The 23,818-nt window shown below is 43.8% G+C and overlaps 1 long non-coding RNA gene across 1 annotated transcript in view; it reads right to left on the minus strand.

Annotated features, from left to right (window-relative positions):
- Window positions 1-257: 257 nt before the first annotated feature.
- Window positions 258-23,818, minus strand: part of LOC141749330 (uncharacterized) — a 57,722-nt gene continuing 34,161 nt past the window's right edge. Inside the window, exon 3 of the long non-coding RNA XR_012589320.1 lies at window positions 258-1,309. This is a non-coding gene — a long non-coding RNA (uncharacterized LOC141749330). The remainder of the gene's footprint in view (window positions 1,310-23,818) is intronic.

Raw genomic sequence — 23,818 nt, forward strand, 5'->3', positions numbered from 1 at the left:
ATAATAAAAATTCTGATTTCTCCAGCTCCTTCCCATCAGAAAAGTCTGCATTTCAGGCAGCTATCCGTTACCTCTGCATCCTCTCAGAGGACCGAAAAGAAGGCAGACAACAACCCTGACTGTGAGAGACTCTGCTTCTGTGGAGAACACTAAAATTAAGTTAATGGAATAAGGGTAAACTGTAGCAAATTATTTAATTTTGTAAACAGCAATGAGAAACTACAGTGAAACCTTGCAATGAAAGAAGGAAACTGGAGAGTCTACTTTTAAAATCACTGGAAAGGCATTTTAAGTCATATATCAAAGTTGCTTTTGTTTATATTTTCACATTAATCATTTACAATGGGATATTTATCTGCCATTATATATGCAGATGTGGAGGATTAAGAGCATCAGAAAATTAAACCTCCACAGATTAAACACTTTTGATTGTGAGAGTTTGCATCTCTTGTTTGTTTTTAATTAGGAATCTAGATTGTTAATGCATAATATCCTGTTGATATCCCTCCACAGAATAATAAATACAGTCTTCCTGCTATGACTAAGCACACGAAATACCATATAGACTTTAACTTGTTATCTGAGCGTGCTAAGATCAAATCCGGATGTTCTTACTCTCACCCATTTTACATCATCTATTATTCAGTCAAACTCCTACTGCAATCAATAATTGGTTTCACTTAAGGAGTGAAAGAAAACTAATAGTGCTGATATCATCCATTCATGTATTTTCTTCCATCTCAGCCGATCCCACTAAATTTTACAATCTTCCCACTACTCTGCTGATGCTCCTGTAGCAATTGACACCAGTCAGAAGGGGCTGCAAAGTTGATTATGAAGCACAATTAGACCCAAAGGCTCCTATTCCAGACTTGCTCTGAACCAGCGCAAATGACCGTGAAGTTATACGGTAATTATCTACATGGTTTACTGATTTTAGTCTCATGGGGCTTTGTGTCTCATCTAGGCTTCCTGCAGGGAAAGAGTCCAAGCCCCCAGCCCTGCCCCACCACCAGCTCCGGGCTCACGCGCAGCTGAGACCCCACTGCTCTCGGGACAGTTTTGGGGGAAGACGCGACAGATCCCACACCAAAGAAAGCCTCCACCAGGGATGATGTGACAGTCACAAAGTGAGAAGGTGGGTGAGGTGCTGCTCTCATCCCACACTGCGTGAGCTCCCCGGTACGCATTCCCAAGGGATGGCCACCAAAGGCATTTCTGCTAGCCCAGCTTCGGCTGTCCCCACAGCAGAGACTGCGTTTGTGCCAAATCCGCCCGTTCATTCAGACAAACTGATCAGGAACCTCCACTGAAAAAAAAAGATAACACAATTACTAGGATTCACGTACCAGGAAAAATGAGATTTGCCTGTAAGAACATGAAGGAAAACACTAATATAAAAAAAAATTAGAAAAAATCCAGTTTATAAATTAAACTGTGTCACTACAAGAGATTTTATTTACTTATTCAAGCAGTGAACAATTATCGGAAACCAAGAACTACAGACCTCCTTCAGAACATCACTGTAAACGTGCATGAACCTTAGTATCTTTTCAGCATCCTGTATGACAAGCAAATCATAGCCACGCTGACCTTACCACCTGCAAACTGCTCTACCCTACATCATAATTCATAATTTCGGATATTGGGCATTTTTCATTAGCTCTTCTCTGTTTCTAAAGAGAAATTCCTACCACAGGTAAAAATCTCTATAATTATTGGCGAGTTAAAGAAAGGTAAAAAATAACTCATTGGGAGGTTTTTCTAGTCATTAAATGATTGAGACGATAAAAGAATGAAGAATCTGACAGATTAAACACTTCTTGAGGAGACATGTCAGCTTCAATAATTTTACAGCATTAGAACTGTCAAGCTTTCAAAATAGGAAAGATTGTATCTTTAGAAAACAAGGTTCTACTAATTGGCATGCCTGAAGATCTAAATTGAGGCTAAAACTCCGTGATTAAAGGCTGCTTCTGATTGCGGGCGTCTGACGGCAGCTGCACGCGTAGGGCTGGCTCCCGTCGGGCAGTCGGTCCGTGCCGAACGCTCCCCACACCACGAGCATTCAGGCCAGGGAGGGCTGGGGGTTTCTGGCTTTTTTTACCCAACCGAAGGACTCTAGTGTCTCATAATCACCCACTTGAGCTCACTAGAGATGCTCTGCATATTTTCGAGAAAACAAAGACCACGCTTCGAATTGAAGCTGAATAGATGGCATCAGCGGCTGGTAAAGTTCTCATTAGCTCTTGGGTGGTGTCCTTTGCTTTGTATGCGTTTTTGCATATATAAGAGAAAGAAACATCCTATCAAACTAATCTGGAGATTTTAGCAGAGTTCTAAAAGAAGCTCCCCACACTCAGAAAGGGTGCGCAGGTCAGCTGTGCCCCCAGCCCCAGCCATGAGGAGGTAGGCGCGTGTTAGAGAGCGACAGGAACCCATCTGGTGTTCACGCAGCCACCCAGATAAACCCCCAGCACTGCACGGCTGCGCTCCTAGAGATGCTGAGTGCTAAATGAACATCTGTAGCATTTTCCTATTTCACTAATTCTGAGAAGTAGTTTAGAAATCAGCTTGGAATATGCTAAATATGAGAGTTAACTTCTGCACTTACTTCCTTTAATAAGGAGTGTCTTTGCAAGTGATAGAAGCCTACCACGCAGTCTCACTACTCATTTGAAGAAAGAGCGCTAACTTGGCTCCACTTCTAAATCAATACCCAAATTCTTAAAAAATAACTGAGAAGGAAGACCAACTGGATATCCTGAGCTTAAAAAACAGCCCACGGGGGAAAACTAATGAACCAAATCTTCAGCCAAGCATAAAGTAAGACAGAACCACTGAGGACAACTTTGAGACGAAGTTACCTACCTACCAGCTTAGCCCGTGTCTTAAGTTTTCCTACTTCGTAACATAAGGAAAAGCTTAAGAAAATGCCAATTTAACAGCAAGTGTATATCTTTATTTTCATCTGCATGCCAAACAAACAATCTAGCAGAAGATTGATCTATCAAATGGGAATATCTGCATGAGTAGCTTTATCCAGATGCAGTAGGCATTAGTGAGAAGAGGTCTGAATTTTGGGAGAGGAAGGGCTTGCTAAGCCTCTGATAACCATCCAAATTCTTTAAGGAGTACTTGAGCTAAGCCAGATGTCAAAGCATTTTGACATGCTATAAAGTAGTTTTCCTGTATATATACTACTGATGAAGGCTCAGCAGAACTGAATATGAGAAACCTTGTTCCTTGCTGTAGCACATCAACAGTTCACAAAATTGAGCATGTGATAGCCTGAGCCTGCACGGGATATTCCTGGCCATTTCTCTAAAAAACTGTTATTAGATAACAGAAAACATAAGAAAAATGGGTAACCACTAGCTGTTAGCCAAAGTACTAGTGAAACTACTGGCAAAATTAATTGTTTCTAAGAGCACAGTGAGGGAAATACCAGCTTGGACTAAAAATGCCCACGTTCTGCTGCCTGAGATAAAAATACAGCATCTGAACAATGTGCAAAAGATCAAATTCTGTTTGTTTACACCAACGTAATCATTCTAGTAATTCCACCCATTGAATTCCTGACCAGCACTGGCACACTTCAGGCATGTACTACCTTGTCTTTTCCTTAAACAGGCTTCGAACCGTAATCTCTGCTGTAGAGTTTTATTTGCCAGATTTTCATTACAATTCCACCACTCCAGTTGCATACCACTAACTCCACTGCAGTCAGGATCATAATCCAGAGAGTACATTAAATCTCAGAGCTGTACATCCATAGCTAAACACAAAGTGACTCAGTTGGCTCCAAAATATAACGAAAGACCGGAGTAAAAGAATCCACAGCAGCTTTCTCTAAGATGTCGTTTCTCCCAGGATAACACTGCTAGGTCAACAGAGTGCTAAAAGAGTAATTTCATTTGTCATTTCTGTACTTACCAAACCTGACTTTCATGGAGAAGTGCATTTTACAATGCATGTCAGGCTTTATTAATCTGATTTTCCTGTTCCTCTCCAAAGATATTTAATGCTTTAGTAATGATCAATATACTTGCTCTGATGATAAACAAAGACAAATGAGCCTGTGCAGCCTGGATGGTATTTGTAATTACCACCTCTGTAGGCATTCAATTACATCTGATGAAAGGGTGACAGAGCTGCCTTGTCTGTCTGACAGAGATGCATTTGCAGCGGGTACTTGGCGTGCAGCTGGCCCCGTGCTGATTTCCTTCACCACGTTCCCGTCACTATTGCCAGCACAGGCCAGCCTGTCTATATTAAATACAAATGCCATGACACCCCTCTTAATGGCATTTCAGAGGAGATAGTTCAGAGGCCCATCACGCTGCCATCTTGCCTGGCCACCAACCAGAACTCCATTTACAGCCAGCACGGGTTTGTTGGGACCATGCCGGATCGATTAGTCGACATTCCAAACAGAGGTGGGCTGTGGCAAAGCAGTGCGGGTGTTTGCTGCATTCCCAACCCTTTCCCCTGAGGCTGGGCAGCCTTCAGGGAGCAAAACGCACGAGCTTTGGACTGTGGTGTCCTTCCTGGTCTGCGGAGGCTCCTGGAACCAGCTAGGAAAGTGAAAAATGCTGCAGTCCCCGATATTATTATTCCTCAGTTCCCCTGCTGCAGATCCACTGGGAGCAGGAGGAGAGTGGATTGGGGAAGAGGGCAGGACTCAGGAGACAACTTCAGTTTCTCCAGGGAAAATAAGAGGGAGCCTCTGCTGTATTCACGCTGTTTGAACAGTAGCACAATGACTCCCGTTGCTCACCTTACCCTTGAGAAATCTCTTACTCTTCTCCTCTGGTTTGCACAGAAGCGCAGTGCCCTGTTACTTCTCTTCATTGAAGCCAAGGGGATTTCAGTTTCACTTGATTTCAATTAGACCTGAATCGCACACTTGGTCATTTAGATTACGTTTACTCATTTGAAGATGTTAGCTGGGTAACAATGAGTCCCCAAATATCAGCAGACCTAAATAATGCATAATCTTCTTTCATTCAAATTCTCAGACAAGTTCATTTTACTCAATTTGTTACTCGGTATTTGCCATCAGTTAAGGGAACAAATACAAAGAGTAAGTTGTCAGAAAAATTCAACACCAAGCGACACTGCTAGAATTACACTTCTTATCTCCCAAAGCTTCACATTCACATCTCGTGGCTGAACTCAAAAGTTGGATAAAAAGAAAATTAAAAAAAAAAAAAAAAAAAAATCACACCACTGAGGAAAACTGATCTGAAAAGAGTTTCAGATTGGTAAATCCCTCAAACTGTGCCCTCACAATTATTTGATTTTGCACTTAAATATTAAACACAGACTAACATGTGTAATACTGATACCATTCCTGCACTTTTTAAAGACTGAAGTGTTCCCATACTCTCCCTGATGCAAGTCTGAGAGGTGACAGATTTGGGACGAGATCGGAATAAATAGAGGTTACGGCTTAATTATTGAAAAAAAAAAATGCCTTTCTTGGTATATTTTTCATAGTAAAAAGCCCAGAGAGCTAGCTCTGCTCATATACTGTCCTAGTCACGGTCTCAGGCATAAAACGTCATTAATGCAGGTGCTGCACGTGCCCTTCCAGTATTAGGAAAAAAAAAAAGTCACACTGTAAAAAGCCCAAAGTCACCTGCGCTCTGCGTGTGCCGAGACAAACGCTTTGTGATTTGTATTCACAGCTCCTTTCTCCTCTCCGTCCCGTTTTTGGGAGAAGCCTGCTGTGTGAGCAGTGCCGGCCGGGTGACTGAGATGCCCTTTTTGCGGTCCATGGGAGCAGCAGCCCAGCTTCTCCGCGGGGACGGTGACACCCGGCAGCCTCCTATCACACACATCGGAATGTACAGGCGGAACCGCCACAGAAAGGCGAAGTCAAGAGAACTCAGAAAACACATTATTCTCTTACGCCCATCGCTTACCACATACGCAGTCACGGCCTCACACCATCCCCAAAGGACCCCGGTCAGGCCCCTCGCGGCGCGTGCGAGGGCACCGTGCAATGCTGCCTCTCCGCGAAGGAAACCGTGTGCCATAAAAAGTGTATAGCCATATGACGTTAGTTAAAACACAATTTACAGTCTGCCTTCCAGTTCAATATTCTAGTTGATTGGGGCCCTTCGGGAACAATTTTCATTCCATATTACCCAAGCTTATTAAATAAACCCTATAAATTGTATAAAATTGTTACAGTCTTGGTTTATGAGTGTAAGTATGGCTTACCTTTCACGGCTCTCAGCTGTTCGTAAAAATGTAACACAAAAAATACACACGTGCATATTGTTTGCTGTAGAATAATTACTCAAAAATAACTGAAAAAGGAAAAATGATGCTCAAGACTGAAAGCGTACAGTTTTGCTCCAAACCTTCACAGGAAGAAGACACCCTGCCTTTTCAAATTTGTCCTGAACATCGCAATAAGATTTACTGCATATTACTGGGCAACGTCTATAAATACGCACTTTCCTCTGGAGCGCTAAGGTAAATGTTAAAAGGCCTGAGCATATGCTCTGCCCATAGTTTACCACCAATCTCTCTTCTGCCCCGTGATTCCCAGGATGCTTCAGAACCTGCTCCAAGCAACCTGCTCCCACGGTGCTCCCTGCTCCTGGCTCATCCACCACCGTCCCCGCTGGGGCTGTGAGCAGGCAGGGTCCCCGCCATCGCCACGCCGGCACAGCACGCTGAGCCCACCACGCACGGCACTGCAGGTTTTTGATACCTCCATTAGAGGCAAAAAAAATCCCTGTTATTTGCCATCGCTGGGTGATTTCAAGAGAGAGACCTTTGCCTGCTGTACACACCAATGCACAGCGATTATCTCAAGCGCTGCAGAAAACGTTACTGAATTGACTGTAGTCATCCGTTAGTACTTTCCCTTTCAGCACAATACGTACCGCACAGATAATCTGGGTTATTACAGTCAGATACTAATGTATAACTCAGTTGAGGTTTCTGTCAGCTACCGTATGCTCAGCCATTTGAAGTGGTTTAAGTATATTTATGTTTTCATTATACTGATAAAACAAAGAGGAGTCTGATGTCTTTTGATGTTGTTTAGGAGCAATCAAAATTCTTCATTATTGTTATAAAGAAGAAAACTTCAGTATTAGCAGATTTTCCCTAAAATTATCATGACTCTTTATATATGCATACTAGAGAGCAAACTTCAAAGGCTTTCCACAAACTTACAGCAGCTGAAGATGCAGACTCAGATTTTTGTTTTATATTCTAAATGGAACAGGACAGATAAAAGCTTTATGAACCTCGCGGTGTTCTTCCACACAGTGCCACAGGCTCCTGACATACATCAGGGAGCCGTATCCAGCACACCAGGAACAAACAGAAGTTGATGCTTTTCTCCCAGATCACATAAAAGAATTTGAAATACACGGTAAGTCCTTGTTTTGAATCTAAACCTAAAGAAACTCAGAATTTTTGAACACTGACAGAGAAAAATATATACATGTTTGAATAGCAGAAGCTGAGATACTTCCCTGATGGTCAAACCTTGCCTGGGCTGGCTAAGGAAAGGTTAATACTGGCAGACATGTCAATATCTTGAAATAAGTTATTATTCTCTGTTGCTGTGCAAGATGCTTAAGTGTGAGCACTGAACGCCAAACGCAGGCCAAAGGACAAGGTGCTGGCTCTGTGACGAGGCCACCAGGAGTACGACAGTCAGATCGACTGCTGCCGTTTCAGGCTACAACGGCGTCGCAGTGCTCCTGAAAAAAGGGCCATCCTACAAGCACAATTATGCTCCACGAGGCAGCTTTTTCCATCCCACGTTAAAAGATACCCGTGCTTCAGAGAGCTGCTTTTAGTCAGCTCCTGAGCCTGCTGCTGTGCACCCACAAAAGGTGTGCCATTTTAGGCTGGTGATTCCATCTGCACGCTGAACATAACGGAACTGAAAACTGGAAGGAACTTCTGCCAACCTGAGTGCAGGAGACTCACACAGCTGTAGCAAAGCGGGGCTGGAAATCCGCTCCTCCGCCCGCCGGCTGGTGAGAGCACCCCTTTGGCAATCCTGACAGACACTGTCCCAGTCTGTGCTCAGGGGCTCTAGTGCTGGAGGCTACGAAATGTCTTCATTCAGGCCAGTCCTTTCATGCCCCTTGTCTCTTGTGAAGCGTGTGACCCCTTGTCCTGCTCACCAGGGGTGTGGACGGGTTTGTTGCTTTCCTTCTTGGAGTATTAAGGCATCTGATCACCCTTCTCATGCTGCTCAGACTTGTCTTCACTTATTATAAGGAACGTGAGTTTGTCTAATCTTCTTCACAGGTCATTTTTCCTATGCTTATACTCCTTCCTGTTGCTTTTCTTTTGGTGCCCAGAAGAGCGGAAAAACAAGAGCATTACTTCGCTTGCAGATCAATGTCTCTCCTCCTCAGCTCGTTTCCAAGGCCATGCTACCCCGTGCGCCGGCTGCTTTGAGCAGCGCTTCCCCATTGATTCCCCCCCCGGCTCAGCCCGTCACCTCTGCCTTGGGCTGCAGCTCCTCCTGCCCGAGCTGCACACCCACACAGCAGAGACCTCGCACAAACACCACGCACCAGGCGACATGCTCCCGACTTCAAAACTCCCGTTGACGCTTTGTAGATGGTTTGGGCTGAACCATCCCTGTGGGGCTGGCGGAGAGGGAAACCAGGGGTCACCCTCCGCTCTGTCCCCGTGGCAGGAGGGGCAGGCGGCATCCTCCGAGCCAGGGGGACCTGGAGAAGCCACTGGCAGAGCTATATACTGAATCTCGTCCCCAGGGCTGCGGCTTTCATGTCCAAACTACATCCCTGCAAAGGAATGACACACAGCACATAGACACAAGCAAAGAAACTAATATCTCCCCAGAGAAAGAGAGATTTTGCAGCGACTTTGTATTTATAAAGCCACAGGATAGAGACAGAGCCTTGGAAAAGGCAAGGAGCTTTTGCGAAGACATGTATTTTCTCCTCTTGAACAGAGAGAGAGCAGCAGATTTGTTGCCTTGTCTAGGGGAAAACAGCAAACATGAACAGCTCAATAAAGCTTGGGTTTTATATTTTTGTGCACGTTGAGAATTGCCGGCTACTGATCGGACAACATCAGGCCTGATGCCCATGTTGGGCTGCCATGGTCTGCAGCGTGATGGATTGCTTTGAACCACTTCCCAAAAAACACTGGTATGGGATTCATCTCACCAGATGGACGTTTCTCCAGCAGTCAGGCCAAGGATGAGCTGGACTCCCTTTACGGAAGGTCATCGCTGTATTGGTTTTGGCCAGGATAGAGCTGAACTGGGCTGCTTCCTATGTATACATCTGAAGGTGTATACAGGGGCATGAGATGATTTCCATGCTGGAAACAGCAGGCCACGAGTAGCAGCTTGCTTAAAATGGCTCTGCAGGAAGATGCGGTCTTACTCATCCCAGGAAGAGTCCATGAAAGCATATCAATAGAGCCAGGCAAATTTTTTCAGCTCCCTTTTGCTTTATATTTTCTGCACTAAAAATAAATGTTTCCCACACTAGCACTCATTTGTGAGTGTTGTCTAACTGCACTCTTCAAACGGAATTGTTTTAGGAAAAGATACCTTTGAGCACCTCTGCAGTCAGGGTAGGTTTGACTACAGAAAACACCCACACATCTGCCGTAAGGCTGGGACACTGCAGCGCAAGTGAAACCTGCTCTGCACTGCAAACTAGCACAGGTTTCCTCCTCCCACACGGAAAGCAGCCCGTCTCCCGCTACCAGACAATACCATTTCTAATGCGTTTCCTCATGATTTACCTGCCTCAGGTAACAGCAGGCTCAGGCTGAACGGGGCTTGGAGCAACATGGTCTGGTGGGAGGTGTCCCTGCCGGGGACACCTGTGCCCTCCCGCAGGGGGTGGCACTAGATGGGCTTTAAGGTCCCTTCCAACCCAAACCATTCTGTGATTCTCTGATTTGGCTCTGAGTTTCATCAGGTCCCCAAATGGCCCATTCTGTCTGATGGAGAAGGCATCCCATAGATCTACCACTGGTGTCCTGCCAGGAGTGCCAAGGGACGCAAGCGCCATGTGGGCTGCCCTGTGGACACCACGACAGCACCAGAGGCAGGACACGACCACTACAGAGGTCAGTGGGAGACACAGAGATTTCAATGGGTCCTGGTTTCGACTTGCCCAACCGCATCTAGCCTCTGATAACACAACCCACAACCATAACACCGCCTTCACCACTGTCACACTAAATGCCACTCCTGTATGCATTTATCACGCTCCTGCCAACTTCTCCTCCTAAGCCTCAACCATAAGCTCCTGAAAGTTTCTGCATACCTGCTAGCACATATACTACGCTTTTGGATTTGCTCATTCAAAACATGCTAAAATATCCAATACTTCCAAGTAAATTTAATGCATTTCCTGAGGAAAAAATTAAGAGATGAAATTTAGGTAATTATTCAATTAACAATTGCTATGTATACAAGAGAATCTGATTTATGGGCAGCTGTTTACACAGGCAACTGCCTTAATTTGACAGTGTGCTCCTGGCTTCTCCCCAGACTTTGCTGTTTAATTAAAGTTAAACAGGTCAATACTCATTTAGCCTACCAGCATATGGAGAATTTAACTAATACTGAGGAAGGAGGAGAACACTATCCATTTTTAATTGTACTGTAATAACATAAAGGAGGTCACTGAAGTGCAAAACGGCGAGGTGAACTGGATTCAGCACTAACAACATCCCTGAGATCTCAAAAATATGGCAGCATCAACCCTGCTCCTACAACTGTGTCCAACCACTTCCCTTCCTTCTGCCCTCAGTCAGGAGATTGCCCTCCATCTCCTGACAATTTATGTCTTTTTTTTAGGTGACAAATGTTGCCTTTACTTGCCTTCTAGTTTTAGGGTCTGTAGGGAATACTCAGAATCCATCTTAAAGCTTTTCCTTGTTAAAGTAAGAATCAGAAACTTACTTTTCCCCTCCCTCAAACGAAAGCTGAGATTCACACGTAATAATTTCATCAAGAAATAATAATTTCAGTGAGAAAGTCACAGACACTGAGATGGGTGACAAGCCCCACAGCTGGCAGTGAGAGAGAACATCAGTATGACTCTGGGAGTACTGGGCTGGATCCGTTAAAGGAATTATAAGGATTGCTGCTTAGCGCCCAAGACCCTGGAGGCTACTTACAGTCACCACACAACACAGCAGGAAACCTTTCCCAGGGCAGGGCAAGAGATACAGGAAGGAAATATATTAAAACAGTGTTAAAGGTGGAAACATTTGTGCAAACGTTGAGCGATCAGGGTTTGCCTAACATCATCCAAAGAATCAATGGCAGAACCCACTCAACTGCCTATTAAAAGAAAGACAGAAATCAGCGCTCCGTGTGAACTCTTCATTCTACCGCACATCATCGGCAATGCCTAAACAGGAAACTACCAGTTTTGCCGATCTGACAGTAAACAGTTAAACTGTGACTGGCTTTCTCCACAAAACAATCCCAATGTCGCACACCAGTGCGGGAAGACACCTGCACTGCTGCATCCGAGTGCCTGGAAGATCTGACAGTGTGCAATGACAATATTTACCAGGTGGAGGCAATTTCAGCCAGAAGTGAAAGCTATTACATTTTGTGGAAACAGTCATTTGGAATTAATTCTTTATACAAAGCCAACCTTAAAAAAAAGAAGAAAGAAAGAAGAAAAAAAAAATAGAGGGGAAAAAAGTGTCTGCCCTTGTGAAGGGGCTGAAGTCCTGAGCTGCCACCGCACCATGGCCCACTCTCGCAGCGCCTGGCATGTCTGCCCACGGCCTCTGCAAGCCATCTCCTCTTCCAAGAGCAACGGGAAAAACAAAACCTTCTGGCCATCCAAGAGCACCTCTCCCACACGGAGCCCCTCTTAATTCGGAGCCTGGTTGTGTCACTGGTATTCATTCCCACAGAGAGATGTCATTACATGAACTTAGAATTTCCAGAAACAAGAAAGGGGAAGATTAAGAGAAAAGAAAACACCACTGGGCATCGAGATGTGACAAGATCAGGCATCTTTCAAAGTCCCAGGATCAAATCCAGCCTCCCCAGCTTCCAACACGCAACACTAACTGCAAAAATGGTCTTATATACTCCTTCTGCTAAGAACAGAAGTATTCTGAAGTTATGCTGCAGAGAATAAAAATTAATTCCGGCTCCATTTTTAGGAAGTACGGCAAGTGTAATTATCTCTGCCGCACAGATCAAGGTACAAGCTGAAGCGTTACGCACTGAGCGACCTGCTCAAGTTCAGGCGGCAGGTCTGCAGTCACTCTCTTCCATCTACTCTTCAATCCACGAGGACGCTTTTGAACCCAACTTTTATTTGAAATTCAAAGCGCACAGGGTAGCATTTAATAACCCCACAAAGTGTTTTGTTTCAACTGAGAACAAAGGTTTCGAAGGTACTTGCATTTGCTGTGAATAAATTCTTAATGTCAAATTTCTTAAATAAATATCATCTTAACTAATATTCTTAGTAAGTGAAAATTAAACCTGACACTCAGCTCAAATACTCTGGTTTTAAATTTCCCCATTGCTAAATCTTAAAAAAAGGGAACATTCTGTTTGAATTTCTACATGATTTGTGTCCCATATATGATTAACTATCATGAGATTTATTCACTTTGAATTATGTGTGACAGACACTAGACCGGCAGACTCACTGGGTCATGCAGCTAAGATATAAATAAAAGTAAATTTTATCTCATGACAATGGAGCCAGTATGTGAGCCTGTGGTGCTTCTGCAGAAAATGAAGATAATATATCAGTGTAAATGGGTAGGTCTGTAAGTAAGGGGTTCATTCTGGCCACGCTCCAAACTCTCTGGACAAGCCAGTGCAGATCCTGACGCTCTACAGCCACATTCCCACAGCTCTCTGCTTGGCCTAATAGGTCCTGCTGAGAAATGGAGATGATTACCTGCAAAGAAGGAAGGCAGCATTGCTTTTTCATGGCAGCGTGGATCACTTCGGCCCACCTGGAGTTTAGAAAAAGAGTTTGCATCTGACTGCACTATATGGATGTATCTTATATTTCTAAGGACAGTACAACAGGAGCCCTGTGGCATCTTAAGTAGCAACAATATTTCTCTAAAAGAAAAAATAAAATACTCGGTGTTTCAACTGAGTTGAAAAAAAATAATCAGAAAAAATAAAATGAAAAATATAAAACGGGGTTGAAAAAATAATAAAGAGTTAGAGTCAGAATGCCAAGAGTGCGTATCCGTACAGGATCAAGTCTTGAGCCCTGGAACCCACAAACAATCTGCATCCGGGGGTTCTCAGCCAGGACGCAGAAGGCTCAAGGTGAGGTGCATCAGTCTCACTGTACGAGCACTGCAGAACTAGCAGCATGTGTCCAGAGCCTTGCAACATCTTTAAAAAGTCTGGGTTCCTACTTAGACATGCATATAAAAAGTAATAACTGCATCTGAAACAACCTGAAAGAGAAGTAAGGCTTGGGAAGGCAAGATGAGAGATGATACCAGGACTGCTGAGACAGCTGGAGAAAAAGGACAAGCTTTAAGGCTTACAGTCCCACCAGACCTAAGCCTGAAAGCGCATCTGTTTTTCCAACTGTGTTGACTCCACCTAACCAAAGACACTACCTTTTCCTGCAGTTCTGCCTAGCATTAAAATAACCAACACTAAACAGGTGTTTGCTAAAAGGAAGCTGACTTCTTAGCAAGTATCAAGTGCAATGGCACAAAGCGAAATCTACTGGCGAGCCTTTGTAGTTACGTATTGGTTCAACGCAAGCACAATCGTTTCCAGCGGGGCAGCTCAAATGGACAAACGTGACAGAGCTGAGTGGTAACATGCTGCACAGGAACCACCAAAGATTTATTCTTCTGATAAACTCAGCCATTAGAAATCTTCCATCTCAGCACTTTCACGTGCAACCACAAATTAAGCACAAAACACCCCACATTACACAGGAAACAGAATGCGTAAGACTTATTTTCCTCTCTCAAGCACCACTTTATTTTAAAAGACACATTTGCAGACGCACAGAATCACACTTTTGTTTGAAGAAGAAGGGACCTCCGCTCAGGGGCTACCTGCAGCTGCTATTTCTACATTTAGAAAGACATCATTTGCTATATGGATGATTCAGAATGGACTAATTCTACTTTATTATCTTAAATCTCGCTAGGGTTATACACATCTGAATGCATTTTTCTAGTCTGTTCCTCTGACATCACAGTCGCAGAGAGTTTCACTGTCACTTTCAATGGACACAAATGAGGGTGGTACCCACATTAAAAGCACCCATACACGTTAATTAACAGTGGCACAAGACCAAGATACAAGGCTGCAACGTTTTGTTCTGGCATCTTATGATGTCTAATTCCTAATTTTTTATTTTTTTTTTGTTCTTCTCTGACATTTTGGGATCAATCTTACAAATCCTGAACATGCTCAGTGCCTGGAGATTACAGTACTGATCACAAAAGACTTGTAGTATTTTGAAAGAGTTCACATTGTCACGTTGGCTTCTAAAACATTTGGTATCAAGGGATTTTTTTAAGCTCTTTCAATACTGACTTATTTACAGAAACTAGATCCATTTATACTTAACCCATAGCAACTAAATGTCACTCTTCTGTTTTAAAGTACTTTGCTCCCACTAAGTAAAAGACTCAGTCTTGCCACTTCCATTCAAGAAGCAAAAAAATGCACTTTTTTCTCTGTGATTAAGCATCTGTTCATATCTTAAGCTTTTTAGAAACAATGTTTTAATGGCAAATTTGATATCTAATTCTGCTAATGTTCATATGACATCAAAGTCCTAACCACCTGGCTACAGAGTTATCTTGATTTTCAGATGTCCCAATCGCCATTTATAATACTCTCAATGACCATAACCCACAAGTTATCCAGGAAAAAAAATTAGCAGTGATGTAAGTTATAGACATATAGGAAGCACAGAGGGAATCTACCCCATAGATCTCAACTTGACAATCTTCTCCCTTTCTGTTAATTCCACATAGCCAGAGCTGTCTATCCAAAGGTAGCCCTCCTGCCTCTGAGTTTGCCTCATGTTAATAAGCATAACATCAGGAGAAACATGAGCATTTAGGTTATTACTATTAGGTTATCCACTTATTGAAATATATATATTGGAATGTATCAGTATTTCGGTAAATAGATCATAGAATACCACACATTGGAAGGGACCCATAAGCATCACCAAGCCCAACTCCCAGTAGATGGTTGAACTAAAGGATCCCAAGGGGGATCCATCCTCAAAAAAATCCTGAGATTTAACTGTTTTCAGAATTGCTCCTCCAAGTCCTTCTGCCAGCTGCCCTACCCACTAAGCTAATGGCTAAAGAGTGCCATGACAGAAAAGTGAACTTTCACGCCTACTGCTTTCTCACACATCAGTGTTTTTTGAAACATTTTATTCAACACAACACAAAATTGTTTGTCTTCTCTTTCAGGGTGAAAGAATCTAAAAAGGCTTGAATTCAGCTCCATTTGAACATCTGCTGAATTGTCCTCTTCAGCAGCTGAAGCAAAAGACCATTTGTATCACCTTAGCAACAGGTCGCACGGTCACCAACTTATTTGGGCTTATTTTCGGCACTCTGTAAACAGCGGCATCCTGCAGGTCCCAAACATCACTGGTCTGGGGGAAGAAGCCTTTGTAATTGAGAGAGCAGGTTAACCTCAGGGACCCATCCGGAGCTTGCCTGTCACCCTCGCTGTCCCTCGGGTGCTCCAGACACCAGAGAACGACTTTGCCTGTGTGCTATGGAAACGCAGGTGATGCCACCTCCCTGCACACGTGTATGCTCATAGCCATCCATGGCTTCTCTGCCTGTTTGCAGGCCAATTTCTGGCAAAGACAGCAGAGGTCACGTTATTATAGTCTGTTATTTACAGCAAACCTGTCCAAATCAAATATCGGACAGCTAGGTGAAGGAGCCTGAATTAGCGCTCCCACTGAATTAAACGCCACGCTGTAAGGGCTGCCTGGGAGGTATCCGAAGGTCCAACTTAGGCAACACACCAAACACAGAGTAAGTCCCATCTGGACCTCTCAACTTAAAAAAATACCCCAAATCCAAACACAAAGGAAGGCAGGCAGGATTTGTCTGTTCCAGTCACGTTTTGATACAGTGAAAGTGGAAGAATTACGTGAGGAAAATGAAAAAGAGGTGATTTTCTTTATGTATATAAAGTTTGTGTCACACTCGATGGCTTCTGTGAACAACAAGTGTTCATAATATCATGAGTCTGAGAAAAAATTTCTTTTTAGCTACCTGCAAATGAGGTCAATTTCTTTCTTATGTGGTTTTTGACAGGCTAATATTCATGCTCAGCTGATGTGAAAGCTGTGGATGTATAGCTTGTCAAGAGCCCTGATTGTTCAGGTTTCTCACAGGCGAGACTGAGCCACCCGGGCAGGCACCTCCCATCCTCCCCAGCCTGGCCCTGGCCCTGTACCAGCACGCTGAATTACACAGGGAAGGGAGCAGAGCCCATCTCCTGTCTGGCCAGTTCCAGCTGCGGTGCTGGTCGGGGGAATACCCCAGTTTGTGTCAAAAGCAAGTTTCTGCCCCTGCACCAGAGAGGGACGCCCGTCAGATACAGGTGTGAGCAGCGAACACGCTCTGCCCATGCCCGTCAGCAGAACAGCCCTGACACACTCCTGAAAACAACCCATTTCCTCTGCTCTGTGCATACATCAGGTATTTTGTTTTACACCCAGATGGATCCCCGTGTAGTTAACGCCAAGGTCACATCAGCATTTCTACTTTGCTTCCTCAGCTTGAGATACAAGTTTGTTTTCAGCAGTTCAGCTTTTGCCTTTTCCAGCTCTCCCAACACCATCAAAACTTCATTTACATTTTTTTTTTCTTTATTTCCATGAAGCAAAAGACAGACAAGTACACAAACCTGCTGGTGTCAACAATTATGACTGCTGGAAACACAGTTTGTTTGGTACAATATCCCCAACAAATGTTTTACAGTTTATAAATTCCCATTAGTTGATTCTCTGAAGTTTTGTCAATATGAACTGAGAAGCCAGCTTGCAGGTTTGGGTTTTGGCTTTTTTTTTTTTTTTTTTTTATAAACCTTACATTTCCCCTTTTCTCCAGATTATCCTTCCTCTCTTCTATCCTAACAGTAACATAATAGAACTTTATAAAATACTTGCTGAATGCTATTTAATATTAGAGATAATAGGTACAAAGCACGTTATCCCCTGCTATGCTTTTTAATGTAGTACTTAATTCTGTACACAGCAGCGATATTATTTGTTTTGTGCACTATCGTTGCAATTAAATTGGAAATTGATAATGAAACTCTTAGAAGCTTTCTCTCAGATTTGTATAGCTACCTACACCAAACCTCCTTGAAAATTATCACCTAAATAAGTCCTGACAATTTTTTTCTTCCTGTAGGAGCAGTAGCTGCTACCCAAAGGGTCGCAGAAGGTTTTCCAGCAAAGACACCACCAGTCCCAGACACAATCTAAGTTTCACCGATAGGTACACAACACGACCACAGAATGTTGCGGAACACACAGAAATCCTTTCTGACAGCTCAGCCTCCAGGGAGCATTTCTGCTGTAAAAACCTTATTTTAATCAGGCCAGTAAAAGAGACAATAGATTCCCCCGCCGCTCAGCTGAGCTTCCTCTCCACCACCTTCCACAACCTGCACAGCAGCTCCGGCTCTTCTGCTGCTGAATTCCTGCTCGTCAGAAACTCCCTGCTCGGAGCAGTGGCCGGCACTGCCCACAAGTCCTGGGGACAGGAATCAGCCCAGGGTCTGTCCTGGTCCAACGCGCTGCTGCTTCCAACCCACCACAAGGCCACCATCACCCGGTGAAGGCTCTGAGACCAGGCACCATGGTAAGAACACTCCACAAATACTCACATTCAGGGCACTTCACTACAACAGCACTACTCTCAATTAACACATTCATCACGAGGAAGTTTTGAAGTAGCAATTTCCAGCAGTAATATAAAGAGAGGAATCTGCTTAGAGAGGAAAGACAGAGGTGTTCTGCAAGATAAAGGGACATCCCTTTGGCGTAATGCTTGACCTACCATGCCTCTATTGGTCAAAAAACATACATTACTTTCAAATCAAAGCTCCAAAGCTACTAAACATGTAAAAAATATTACCGGCTCTTCCAGCTCTGATATGTTAGATCATCTTGTTGCTTTTACTCCTTGGTATTGTCACACATGAACCATACTATAAATTTCTTTTGTAGCGTTAATAAATTATCATTTTTCTATGCCACCCTCTTCCCGACAGTATACGTGTGTTCTGTATGCCGGAGACGTAAAAAGGTCCCGAAGGCAGCAAGGGAGTATTTTGATGTCTTGGAATATTATGGATGGGGCCCAGTGGGAGACTTATTGCAGACAAGAGAAATAAGACACCAACCAAGCAACGACACCCCCGAGATGGCCGGGTCGCAGCTGCTGCTGACGGTAATGATGACGATGATGACAATATTGATGCTTGTCAGCTACAGTCTGCAAACCTGTACAACATAAAAACATGCCAACAGGAAAATGATGTATTGAGCTAAAAAAGCCTGCTACTCTTCAAGTGGAGTGTGCCAAACCAGTAGAGACTTCTGCTGCCAATTATACAAGAACTTTACCAATCACTTTGCTAGGCGTCTTTTGCTTCTGCTTCAGCGAAGGAGACATCCCATTAATTTATCTTTTTCCTAGTTTAGCACATCTCTTCAATTATAGGAGCTTCCAAGACCTGCAGTTTTAAGGAATTAGAGTCATCTCTTCATCTATGGAAGAGGACGATATAACCAGCTGGATTTCATAAAACGCTCAGAGTATTTTGAATTTAATTGCACACTGCCTTTTTTTTTTTTTATTACTATTATTCAAGGGTATCTTTCAAAAGCTTCAGTGTGTTTCTTTTATCAAGATGCCAAAAAACTGCAGTGCTTTTCTGTGACCTTCTACTTTTCCAATCAAAAGGCATCTCACCATTTGGGGAAAAAAAAAATAATAAAGCTCCCACTTCTATTTAAAATAATAAAATGAAGGGAGTTGAATTTCAGCTAAGCTCTGCCTCACTGATGGAAATGAAGCTACATCACCTGGGAACACGGACCACTAATCATAACTTCACTTATTTACATTTATTTGATGTACATTCTGATAGATTTCTATGGTAGAAAAACCAGTTTTCCAGCAACTATTGAGTATTCCCGATGTATCAGCCTCAGCACACCAGTGAAGGAGCAGGACTTGGATGAACATGGAAGGAATGACTCCTCCCGTGCACGGCAGTCTCATCGAGTTGTAGACCCTATGTGTATCCCCCCGGCAGGCCTTAGGGAGCAGCACTCTGATAAATATTGAAACTCTACCCATACTGAACTAACAAGCCATCTTGACCTTCATCTTACGAAACAGGATTTAATGCTCAGTCTCCCAGCTTGCAGCGTTTTCAAGGGGCCCAACACACCAAATGAAGAACCCAGAGAGCCAAAAAATGATTCTTATGGTTGGATTGAAAGAAAATCTTCCACAGCATCCCCTCACGACCCACCCAATTCCCAGCCCTGGGTTTCCCAGCAAGCGATGGGGTCTGACCTCCCCTGTCACGCTCTTGCTGTTGAAGTAAACAGATCCTGCTCTTGCTTCCCAACCGGGAGGGTGGAATTTAAGCGGCACTAGGTGCTGTCTTTGCAGGAGGAGGGGCAGACCCCGGTGTGCAGGCAAAGCGTGCTGGCAGGTCACCGCCACACAGCTGCTGGAAGCACCAGCATCTCCACCGCTCTTCCCCTCTCTGCTCAGCACGGGGGCTCGGCTCTGCCTTTCAGCTGTGCCAAGCGGGCACACACTGGGCTACCTGCCCCAAACCAGCTGCCAGACAGCAACACACTCCGCTGCTTATTGCGCTGCATTTCATCACTAGCTGATACCAATACTGGTTTGTCGGCTGCAAAGGGAGCAGCACTGCAAAATAAACCAGGCTCCCTTAAATAAAAGATCTGTTGCTGGAAAAAAAGGGGGAAGAGGAGTTTGTTAGGAGGCTTTTTGCAGTGCCCCAATCCCTAGGAAAAGTTCCTTAGTCTGAACCACCGGAGGACTTCAGGATCCTTCCTGTTCCCTCCGGCTCTGCCCAAGATCAGGTGTTCACACAACCTGCATCCTACTTCAGAAAAAAAGATGTTTTCATGCTATTATAACTGGCAGAATACATGTTTCTCTGGTAAATACACATGTCCAAATTATCATAATAATAAAATAATGGTTTTAATCTCACAAGTTTATAGTTCCTAAAAATTTCCCAGTTGGATCCGAGATCCCATAGGTGTATTCCCCTTAGCCGTTTTCTGCAGATATCCTCAAAGCCGGCCGGGGCTGTGAGCGGCTGTGCCACGCAGGCGTGCCGCGCTCCCAGCTCACCTCTGCCCTCAGCAGCCACCTCCAGCCCCACACCCAGCGCCTCCCGCCCTGGCCCACTGAGCAGAACCCTGCGGCCCCATCCCCACGTTCAGCTGTTACTGCAGCAGGCACCAGAAATTAACGTTAAATAAATCACATGTCCAGAAAGGAAAGTAAAAATGAAGCAGCTGTTGCATTTTTAAAATTCCCACAATCCCAAATAAATATTTCAGCTAACGAATACGTCTGTGATAATGAAAAGATGCCAGGTTTGTTAGGAAATACATATCTATTTTCAAAGGTTACAATTTATAACTGTTTCAGCTTTGCACTTCTCTCTGTTCTACCAAACAACTAGTTTTCAAAGATAAGTATTTTCAAATTGTTCCTTTCCACTATAAAAAAAAATAAAATAATCCATTTCACAAATACAATTCTATGATGTTTTGATGTAACTTTTGTGATTCTTTCTTCTCACTTTACAATTTTAATTTGACATGAAAACAAGAAACAAAGACACTTCCAAGTTTACATGCACACATATATGTGTGCGTTTGTTTAATTTTCCATAATCTCATCCACCCATCATCTCCCTTTTGCTCTGACTAAAACAAACTACTTTCTACTCCAAGAAAACGTGAGCTCGTTAATGAGGACACAGCTCGCACAATGGAATACAGCCCCCAGCACCAGTGGGCAAGGAAAAGACCCATCCTTTAGAAGAAGGCAATGAGTAGACTTCAGGAACATTCCCACAGCGCTTACAAACGCATAAATTGTCCTGTTGCAACTGCTGCTAATTCCCTGCCTGCTGTACATAATCTGTCTAAAATTACAGGACTCAGCGTCACAATTTCTTCTCACCACAAGAAAATGCATTGGAGAAAATGATGACTATTATCATAACACTCTGAAACCCAGTAAAAATGCATGTATCTAGTATTATTGGAAACATTTATATTCTTATAAAATATTCTCCCCATTTTTATTTGACGTTATTTTATATTAATGCATAAAGGGAAAGATTCTTCAGTTCTGAGGAATATTAAAGCCCGATCAGGCTATATGGGCACTGCACTGTCTTGCTCTTCTCATCTGTTGCATACGGGCATACAAGGAAAAGGAAGATACGACCTGCCTGAAAGAAAACAAACATGTAAAATGAAACTGAGAACATTTTTTTTTTGTTCCGAGCACGGAATCCACTAGATTGCGCTGTGCCTGTTGGTCATGTGTTCTGCCTCCAATTTCTGTAATTAAACAGACGCTAGAGAACATAAGTGTAAATATTTTGAGCCGCCTATTAACATCTAACCATGCAGTACCCTAACACCTCCCTTAAGAAAGGGGAAACAGTCTTTCCTGGTGCGAGAGTATCTGTTTACACAAGTTTAGCCGAGGAAGAATGTTTTACTGACAGTTACCAAAGCAAACTGCGAGGGAATGGAGGCTGCCAACACACCCAAGCGCACATGGACTTTTGTGTCAGAAGCGTTGATTCTTCTCCCTCTTTCTCCTGCCAGTTAGGATCGTAGAATCACAGAATGGTTCAGGTTGGAATGGACCTTAAAGCCCACCCAGTGCCACCCCCTGCCCCGGGCCTCCCACCAGCCCAGGCTGCTCCAAGCCCCATCCAACCTGGCCTTGAACCCCTCCAGGGATGGGACAGCCACAGCTTCTCTGGGCAACCTGGGCCAGGGGCTCACCACCCTCACAGCAAAGAATTTCTTCCTCAGATCTCATCTAAATCTCCCCTCCTCCAGTTTAAAACCATTCCCCCTTGTCCTATCGATCCCCTCCCTGATCCCGAGTCCCTCCCCAGCTTTCCTGGAGCCCCTTTTAGGGACTGGAAGGGGCTCCAAGGTCTCCCCAGAGCTTTCTCTTTTATCACTGACATACCTGCAGAAGCTTTTATAGTTGCCCTTGACATCCCCGGCCAGATTTAACTCTAGCTGGTCTTTAGCTTTCCTAACCAACCCCTGGCTGCTTGGACAGTTTCTCTGTGTTCCTCCCAGACTAGCTGTCCCTGCTTCCACCCTTTGTAGGCCTCCTTTTTCTGTCCGAGTTTGTCCAGGAGCTCCTTGTTCATCCATGCAGGCCTCCTTGTGCTTCTGCCTGACTTCCTCTTTGTTGGGATGCATTTCCACCCTCTACTCAGGAAGAGTGTATTTCTTGTTCCCAGAGCAATAATGACAATTTCTATGCAGCGAGGCAGAGTCTAGAAAAAACTCAAAATAAGGCCAGACATGGGAGAACCAAATTCTGATATGAGAAGTCAGCAAGAGGTCGAGCATCTCTGCAGCACTGCTCTGCTCCGCTCTGATGGAGGGTCTCCACACCTCCCCTGCTGTCAGCTGGAAAAGGCTTCGGATGTGGTTTAAGGATGTTGAAAGCAACAGCCTCAGCAAAACATGCCAGTGGGCATGACAATGATAACGGGAAGAAAAAAAAAAAAGGAATAAAACCTCTATTTCACACTAATGCCACAGGTCTGAAATCCCACATGGAGAAGTTGAAAAGTAAAAACAAAAAAGCCCACGCTGAGAGTCCTCCTTAACAAAGCCTAGGAAATTTGCATCATGTGTTTGCATCACATTTCATCACACTGATAAAGCCAATCGGGTTATAGTATCTACTACAGGCTGCAGATTTTCCTACCATTTCCCAAGAGAACTGAAGGTACCCAAATACTTTCAGAGAGTACATCTATCAAGGAACAGAAAGCATGCCACAAACAAAGCAAATTCCTTATTACTATTACACCACTACTTTTATTCTAATGAAATAATAGTTCAATAATTAGCTATTAAAAGTCTGCAACAGGTCCTAGTTCTCACAGTTTGCCTCTAGCCTCAGCTTCCATTTATATTACCATCTGGTTATGCCTACTAGCGCTTAGATTTACATCTTTCAATAGTTCCATAAACACTCAATGCTCTCCAGAAGAAAACCACCGTGTCTTCAAAGGCATGCTGAAGTAATGTCACATGTAAAAAGAAATTCAGGGGTAGAAAACTGTCCTATCAAGCTAAGCACATTCTTGTTTTATAGCAGTTCATTCCAGAACTTGTTGCAACAGACAAGACCAAGATCAATATCCCATCAACGAAGATTGCCCAGGCGCTTGGGGAAGGTCACAACCCTGCGCTGCCACTAACACGCCAGCAGTGTCTGAGACTGCCTCAGCCTCTCCCAGAACCTGGCGCAGAAATCCACAGCCCTGCAAAAAACATCACCAATCAGTTAATTACCATACTTCATAGAGAATCTCACAACTATTCAGCACTTCACATGCCCAGCGTAATTGAAAACAAACTCCAGGATATTTACTGCTACAACGTGACCCTTTTGCTTCCTTCTCTGTATTTATTTAATTTTGTAGCTTCACTGTTGAGAAACTGCCTATCTT

Source organism: Larus michahellis, chromosome 10 (genome assembly GCF_964199755.1).
Source record: "Larus michahellis chromosome 10, bLarMic1.1, whole genome shotgun sequence".
Classification (NCBI taxonomy): domain Eukaryota; kingdom Metazoa; phylum Chordata; class Aves; order Charadriiformes; family Laridae; genus Larus; species Larus michahellis.